Raw genomic sequence first — 9281 nt, 5'->3', positions numbered from 1 at the left:
GAGTTTGTGTGAAATGTTAAAAAGCAGAAGATAGAGGTTTTCGGTTACATTGCCTCTAATTTGAAAGGGGGATAAGTGGAGCCAGGTGGGCTACTTAGCCCATACCTGCCTGTTCCAGCTTTTTGAATCTGTGAACATTACACCCGGATACAGATGGAAATTGGAAACAATAAATGATTATTAGAGACTTATCATCCTGTAACTCTTGCACAAAAGATGAGCCACTCTCAAGGACACTTTGGAAGTGCACTGCTTATGTACATATCCAGACAGATGTACAATAGTAGGAACATGTCATATATCAAGTGAGAGGAATAAGATTTCTTAATTCCACTGTGACAAGCACAAGTATCTTTTTAAAAATGAATCTCCTCTTCTCACCGTTATTACAGTTTCCTTCTGATGTCTGTTTTGGTCAAGATGAGCATCCACCCATTCCTAGCTATCTGCTAGTTCACAGCTGGAAATGGGGGACGGTCTAAGCAGACAGATATTAAGAAAATGGGCTTGTGATGTCTTATTTGAGTTACAAGCACAAGAAATAAAGGTAAGCTCAGACAGTTAAGTCCCTCTCTCCCACCTTCCACTTCTGACTCATAAGTCTGTATTCTGATTACTGTAGAAAAAGCAGGACAACAACTGCAAATAAAGCCAGAGCAGCAATTACTCAATGGCATGTTTCTTCATTGACTAGTCACAATCAAAACTTTCCACACAGGTGGCCTTACTTTGCCAGGGGATGGATAGGAAACAGAAAAGTTTCCATCACAAAATGCCTAGCTTTCTTCCAACTTGTTCAGCAGAGGAAAATTACCCTGTGCTCTGGGGTCTCCCTTCCCCATCCCCTCCCACCTGTCAAGAACAGAGGCTGAAGGAAAACTGGGGCTCTGGGATCCTTGGCAGCAGCTCGGTCTGGATCCATCCGATGGGTGAGGAAGGCAGCCTGGACACGCATAGGCTGAGGAGAGGAGAGGAGCTGGGCTGCTGTGGGGTTCAGGACTTTCCTTAGGATGTGAGTTTTGAGTTGGTAACAAAGCAAAAGCTGAGACATGAAAAGCCTCATTAGGATGGGGTGAGCTTCGCTGCACAGCTCTATAGACAACTCACAGGTTCTTCCTTTAGGAATGGGAGACCACTGTGGCCAGCACAAGTCATGGTGAAGCTTGCAAGCACCTGGCAGGTCTTCATGTGTTTGCCTCTGAGTCTCAGTTGTGTGAAGAGCCTTTCTATTTCCATTTGATTTAAGACAAACATACCAAGGGACTTAGCATCATGATGCTCAGCACTGCCAGGTTAGGGGCTGAGATGAAGAGGAATTCATAAACCTGAGGTAGGGGTCCATGCTGGCTGTCCTCCGAGAGAAGTAGGGGAGTCCTCAGGGCACAGATGGCCACAGCCCATTCACCTTGTTCTGCATGGAGGTTCTTCTGCCTTCATGGCTAGGACTCAAAGCACAAATTCTGTCCTCAAGAGCCTAAATCAACCCATCTGTTATAAGGGACAGATTTCAGGTTTTTACAGTACTGCAAAGCTTTCTTAAGAAAAGTGCATACACTTCAGGTTAGACAGGAAAGGGAAGAGGACTTGCTGTGATGGACTTTGGTGATTAAATTTGTTCATGTCTTTTTTTTCTGCCTCTCACACCTTAACACTTTGCCACTCTCTTCTGTTGTTAGCCTCTTTTCCTTCACAATGGTCAGCTCACTTCACTCCCTGAGAAGCGTCACCCACCTTTACAACACAATAATTAATTAAAAGGGCAGAAAATAGGAATTGGAATAATACAACTCTTACCAATATTCTAGTTGTTTTTCTTTTCTCTTAAGAAAAACAAAACATGAGCTGGAACAGAAGGGCTGCATTTAAAAGAAAAACAAAACCCTCTTCCAAAATACCTCCATGTATAAGAGTGGGAAACTATCCCTTGCAATTAGATCAAATCAGGATATCCCGCAAGATGTGAGATGGCTCAGGGGGCACTGCTGGAACAAAGTGTGGTGGAAAGCCTAACACCTTCTCTATCTAACAGGAAAATAAGAAACTTTACAGATTTGATCTTCATTGTCTGAGAAATCAGATAATATTTTCAACATTTATATTCATTCTGAATTAATGGAAATGCCACAATGATGATAATTTTTTGGCCTAGCACAGAAAATGCCAGTTTCATAACAGCTGTACATGTTAACATACTTGTTGTCTTTGGGGTATTTGTATGTCTTACCAGCTTAAATAGCTCCACTAGTTATAAACTAGTACACAAATGTCTAACAGATGTACAAGTTGACATGAGAAGGAAAAAAAATGCACAAAACCCATCACTCTTTCACAACTAATCTGCTTTAATGTAGGATACACAGCCCACTTGTGCTTCCTTCCCTGCGAATGCTTTCTTACTGTGAGATCCCTGAATCCCAGCCTGCTCTTTGTTCTCTCATATTTGAAATAGCTGCTGGACTTTTATAAATGCTCCATCAGTCTTTAATTGTCTCATGAGACCCAGTACTCCGAACAAGCATAAATAAATGCCTTCAGAAGGTCTGAGACGGGCTCACTGGGAGAAGTGAGGTGGGTACATTCCCACTTATGTAACAGCAGAGCAGCTGTGGCCATGAGCGGTCCTTTCCTCCCCGTATCTGCAATCTTGCAGCATTCATCTCTGAACCCTTTTGTTTTCATTTACTTAGCACACCAATCTGCATCTATACAGTTTTGAGCTCCTGGTTCTTCTCGGTTCTTCCTCTCCTTTTGTGACTTTGGGCCAGAGCTGTGTGGAGTTGATGCTTCTTCTTTCTCTCCCCTCCTGTTTGCTATGTCCTTTCTTCAGGGAAGAAACTGGCCTCACATGTGTGTTTTGGATATGTCTATGTCCCCCAGTGTGGTCCTGCACAGGGGTGGCCTGAGTAAGCTGTATGTGAACAAGCGCTGCTTGTAGCGACAGAGCACAGAGATCTTTATGAAATAAATCAGCCTGCAATTTTACATGATGATAAATTTATCCTCAGAATTACAGTGAAATACTCCCTTGTTTGACAATGGGGCTTTACTGCTTCTGGTGCCAATCTGGCGTGCTTATGGTCAAGGTAGACTATGGCAGTGGTTTCCTTTTTTTTTTTTTTTTTTTTTGTGGTACCATCATCTCCATAACTCAAATTCAGCTCAGCAGTAGAGAACACTTGGGCTGATCCCTCACTTAAGTGAGTTTCTCCCTCTAACTGTTGCACAAAGCATATGCTCTTGTATGTTGTATAACACTGAAACAGCTCTCGCATTATTCAGCATGATGTATTTCCCAAAGGAAAATATTTCTGGACGAATTATTCGTCCATTCTTTCAGGAGGGTAAATGAGGAATATGCTCCTGTCACTTCAGGAGAGACCTCAATTCCCTGTTGAGCGTCCATTACGTATACCATCATCAACTTTAACTAGATGTCAGTTGAAAGATTGCAAATGCTGTAACCTTAACAGTGCCATGGATCTTGTTGGTTTACTGGCACCAGTGTGACCTACTTAGACTAGGATTTCCCCCCGCATTCTTTGCTGTAGATCCTATCTATGGCTTTTGGGTTAGCCTGTTCTCCTTCATCAAGAGAAGCAGTAAACAAGCTGGTAAATCTGTCCTTCGCATTGTCGAAGTGTAAAGTTACACCGCATCTGTACTTTCTTCTTCATTTTGTTTTTTAATAATCTATTGGGTTTGTTTGTTCAAGTTAATGAAAATAGTATGTTATTGTTATGTAGTTATGCCAAAACACTTCACCAGAAATTTCATAAATGTTTTCTGGTGCATTGCCCGGTTTCATGTGGTTTCACTTTTTCCCTTCATATAGAAGAAAAGCACATGGAAGATAAAGATCTTAGGGTTAATACAACAAGAAAAAGCCCTGGGAAGATTCCCTTAAACAGCAAAAAAGGAGTTAATGAAAAATCAAGTACAAATGAATAAATGTCTGTCTGGCTAACAGTAAAGCTTTAAGGTCTCAATCACAGCTTTTATTTGCAATGGTAAGCATTTATTCTCAGCGAGAGTCCAGCCAAATTTTTTAGGGACCTTTTGTGTGAGAAAGTACAAATCACCACAGGGAAAGGTCCCACCACCTCACACTTGCAGCTTCACAAAGTGTCAGGATTGTCCTTTGCTCCTATTAGCATGCCTCTGGGGCTAAGGGTTTTCCATACAATTAAAAGGAGAGGGTCTCTGCCTCCAGGGGGTTCACAGCTGAAGGTCAAAAAACCCATGGGGCATCAACAAAGGGTTCTTTTTGTGCAAATCAGCAGGATGCTACAAACAGCATAGCACTAACCTATCTTTTAGGATGCCTCTAACTTGTTCTGTTAGTACAAAGAGACTGTTTTCCCAGAGTGCCTACATTATCCGTGCAATAACAGTGCTTCTGGAGGTGGCACCTGAGAAGTTCTGGAGCTATGAAAAAGTGGATTATTAGAAGACAAACTACAGCAAACCATAATTTGTGCTTATACATAGTGCAGAATTTGAGTAGAGGAGACTTGCAAGGACGTATATGTGTGTAAAAGTAGAATTCATCCCTTTGATGGTAAATATGTCTGCTAACTTAAATTTAAACCTGAATTCTGGTAAAGCAGCCTTATATCCCATCTCTGTGTCCTGGAGGTATATATCTACTGAAGTTCAGGGCCATGGAACTTCCTGGATATTTTTAAGCAGTAAAATACTCCTCATTTCTGATTTCTGTGCTGTTCATGTTAAAGTTACTGGAAAGCTCTCTTTGATTTTATTCAAACAGGATCAAGCTCTCAAACATAATTTAAGGCTTCAGCCATTTCCCATTGCAGCAACTAAGTCCAAAAGCTAACAGTTAGTTGCACATACTGATTGCCAAATGGAAGGAAAACAGGCTGAAAGAAGCATAAATATAAGGGGTACTGAAAATAAACTTATTGCAAATGAATACTGTATCTGAATGAAAATCTGAACTACTTCCAAATCAGTTTCAAAGAACTGATACAGCAGAAAGAAAAGCCTTCTTGGCCAGCATTATGTCCCTTACCTTAGATAAACTAACCTGTCAATGATGTATAGTGGAGTCACATATTTTTCTATGATGCATCTGCCAAATATCTATATATGCAAGTGAATTCACAGAGTCTGGATTGCTTTCAGAGGCAGGGATGTGGACATCTAAGCTCTCAAGCCAGAGTAATGTGACTCTTCATAGCTGGATACTTTTTTTTCTCTCGTTGCATGTACACTAATGCATACGTCCCAAAGATCAGCCGCAGCTGCATGGATTCATGAGATGATGCACGTCTGCTTTGCTTTGACAAGCCGCATGGCAGGGGACACAGTGCCAGCCTCAGCACAGTTTCTGAATATAGGGACTAGGTTTCAGTATTGGGCCACAGCTTATCCCCTACTCCAGGCCATCTTGGGTCTGAAAATGTATTGTTTAATTACAAGAAAATTAAACACAGTAAAAGGAACGAAGAGCCTCATGTGATGAGTTCACGGGCAATGCTGAATTGCAACCTTACCATCCAGCATCCCCCATGCCCTTCTCACCCAGTACTTTTCTGCTGACCTTCTCAACCCTATTCTTCCTGTACTTTTCCATCAGTAAGTCTCCAAAATACTTCTTGCGCCAACCCCCTTCACACCTCCCCATCTCCAGATCCATACTGCCATCCCTCCTTGTGCCCTGTTTCCCACTGCCCTTATGTGCTCCCCATCTAAAGCTCAGCCTGCTTTCAGGATGTCACTGCCGACATCCCATCCTTCCCCCCAGGCTTGTTCCATCCCCACTACTGCCCACATCCATCACTGCCCTCCCACCCCAGCCATGTCAGCTCCTTGCCCTGGAGAAACATCAAGGTTTTAAGAACTTGGGCGGAGGCCACAACTGTGAAAGCTTTCCAGAGCTGCACTTTGAGGGGTCAAAGTGTGGGAAAGAGAGGCAGCTTTGCCTGGGGTCACAGACTGGGAAGACACCATGGTGTTGCTCTCCCAGTATGCAAGGTACCAGTTTCACAGACGGAGAACACAAGGTAGGAGCCAGCTGCAAGAGAGTTCAGTACTTGAGACTTGACTGACCCACTATTAGAAAGCAAGTAGTTTACCAAACTGACAATAAAAATAACAAGGTCTAGGACACTTGGAGTTGGGAGAACCAAATACAGAACTATAAGTCTTTTGGGAGGCTGCAGAATAAATCCAATTCTGTGAATTTCCTCTCACATGCAGAGACACATTATTTAAATGAACACGTGTCTGTCTTGTCTTCTTCCTCCCACATTTTCCCCCTCTTCCTTCACAAGTATAGGCGCAACAATAAAACAGATTTGGTTCTTTGCTTTCAGAAAGCTGGACTGCACATTAGCAACTTCCCTTTTGAAATCTAAACGGGAAAGTTATGTGCACAAGCAGGCCATATTGTGCTCTTATTCTTGAATCCAAGCTCCCCTTGGGTACCTATATAGCTCGAAACAGCGGCGACAGGATATACAGCTGGACAGAGTATTTCCAGTGAGCCACTTTCCACTGGACAGTGACATTTTGGTGGAATGTGTTGATTCTGTCAGAAACTGTGCTGGGAGCCAGTCTGGTAAGCAGGTGGGTGGCCAGAACCGCAAAAAGCAATTTTTTAACAAAATTCCATTATAAATTTCTTCTGTCCTTCTGACTTTTCCTTCCAATTTGAAATAAAAAATAAATAAATCTGGAAATGGTAATTTTTCTGGGGAGCAGGAATTCCTACAGCCCTAACCAAAAAAGAAACTATTTGTTTGTTTTTCCATTTGGCTCTTTCTCTCTGTTTCTCTGGCTTCTCTCACTCAGCTACCCTTCCCACTCCCCCTTTCTGTTCCTTCTGCTCATTTTTCCCCTTTCACCTCTTCATTTCTCAGCTGAATTGTTTTCTCACTCCTGGCTTTGCAATCTATTTCACAGCTGATCCTTTGCCGAGCATGAACTCAATAACACTGGAGGTGAACTTTCATGCTCATGTTGATCCACAGGATTAGGATAGACAGGTTTGCCCCTCTCCCTGCAGTAAGTAAGGTTAATGTATAAACTTCCTCTCCCTCTGCTTTATATTCTGCTCATTTTTATTATCTTAACTTACTGTTTTGTTTCAAAACCCTGATCCATATCTAAACATAACCTCATGTGAACCGCCTAGCCACCACCATCACCACCACCACCACCACTTTGCCCAGCTTGCTCTTAGAGTAGTGGAGTTGACCATGACCACGACCAAGACCATGAGCTGGAAATGACTTCGGTGTCAGTGCAGTACCATCAGTAATGTAGTTCGGTAATGGAGTTCCTGCTATATGCACCTCTTTCCTTTCAGCCTGAGAAAAGTTTTACCTCCCTTATTAGTTTCACTAGCAGTAGCACAGGTTGTTTTAATATTCTGTGCTGCCTGTAACATATTGCAGATGTACCTGTGTGAAATGGTCTCTCGTTATTGGAATGCAATAAAAAGAAAACAAGCTTCTCAAGAGGAAAGAGGGTAAAAGAAAAAAGTTAACCCAGTTTGGGCCTGAAATTCCCCAGATTTTAATACTAACATTAACATTTTATAATACAGCTATTAAATTACCCATAGAAGTGCATATAAAAGGGCTCTGGGCCAAATTCCATAATCTTTACTTTGCTCAGCCCCCATATCAGTTGCTGAGGTAGTAATAGAGACTGCCTGGTTAAGTCTGAAGAACAACATTTGCAAAAGCAGCAGTGTGACTCTAGGACCTCTTCCCTGAAATGCTGAAGCCTCAGGATAACACTTCACTGAGAACGATGAGAGGACACCCAATGCAGCAGGCACCACACTATTTCCAGCAGTGAGAGGAGTTGGGGCACCTTGCCCATGTGGTACCCCAGCGCGGGGCAGAGCACGTCAGCTCGGCTGCAACTTGCTGACCTGGCTGCAGTACTGAGATCTGCCCTGGTATTCACACACGTTTCTGAACTGTAGCCTGGGTGAGCTCGTTTTGTCATCTCTGCATCGCATTTCCTTGCATGATGTAGCCCTGCTGTGCATCATTTTTAAATGGGACTTAGACTCCTCAGTTAACTGGAGACTTGCAAAATGTCCAAGGAAAACATGAGGGCCAAATGCTTTCCCTGAAGGAATGTCCTCATCTGGTATAGATCTGACACACCATGCTTCTTCTCATTAAGCATGCAGTGTGTTAGAATACTTCAAATGGGGCAAGATATATCCATGTGTTGGCTGTCCCTAAAGGTAAAGGGCCAAGTTATCCAACAGAGCAGCATCCATGTTGTTCTGAAGTTGTTAGACACAGCACAGAACCGGTAACAATATCAAATGATGCGTCTGTGCACTTGTTCTGTGCACCCATTGACATTTCTGAAAAGCTTTTGGTCCAACTGAACTGGCAGATTAACTCAACCTCAAATTCTGAAAGCACCTCTTAATTGCTTGCATCCATGTGTAGGGGTGTCCAGCTTGTAACCTGAGGCCAGGAAAGCCTTTTAATTTGTTTTAATACTTTCCCTTTGTGAAACAAGACCAAGACAGATTGTCTCTCTCTCCCATAGAAGAGTACAGGACTGTGCCAGTGTATTTCTCATCTCATGCTGCATTATTTCACGCTAATTTACTCCAAGTTCTGCAACAGTTTCTTGCAACCCCCTTTTATTTTTTTCATCAGGGTTCCAAGTGTATACACTACACTTGAAAACACTGTAGTGTATATAGCTCATCTCTTCCAGCTTGATTGCTTTATTACCCATTGACTGTGGAACTAGAAATAAGAATACTTTCTTAGCATAAGAATATAATCCGTGATCTGAATGGATACAGAGTACAGGTTGAATGTGAAGGTTGCTGTAATGCTGGGGTTGAAAACAAATGTGTGGTTGTTGGCCCCACACCAAAATAGACTTCACTAAAAATCAAGTCCAGGTCAGCCCAGCCTGAGATTGTCTTGTATTTGTGTAAATCCATAAGTCTGGTGATCTAAACATAGAGGAAAAAACAAACAAACAACAACAACAAAAAAAAACAACCTGCCTTTGGCCGTCTGCACCTTGAGAGAGGCTGCACAGTAAGAAAGAAACTGAGTTATAGTGGAAAGGAAAAAAAGCCATTGTGAAGCAGTTGTTTGTAATGGGCTAGATCATCAATTGTAATTTTGGTGCAATTTGGCAAAGCTCTGCTGCCTTCAGTGAAGCTGACCCTGTTTATACCAGCTGAAGACCTGGCTTGCTGTAATTTATCATTACTGTCAGCAGTCCTTGTAATTTCAATCTTACGGCATCTATGAAGACCA

The sequence above is a fragment of the Anser brachyrhynchus genome, assembly GCF_964034855.1.
Source record: "Anser brachyrhynchus genome assembly, chromosome: 1".
Lineage (NCBI taxonomy): Eukaryota > Metazoa > Chordata > Aves > Anseriformes > Anatidae > Anser > Anser brachyrhynchus.
Note: the sequence above shows the minus strand (reverse complement) of the source record.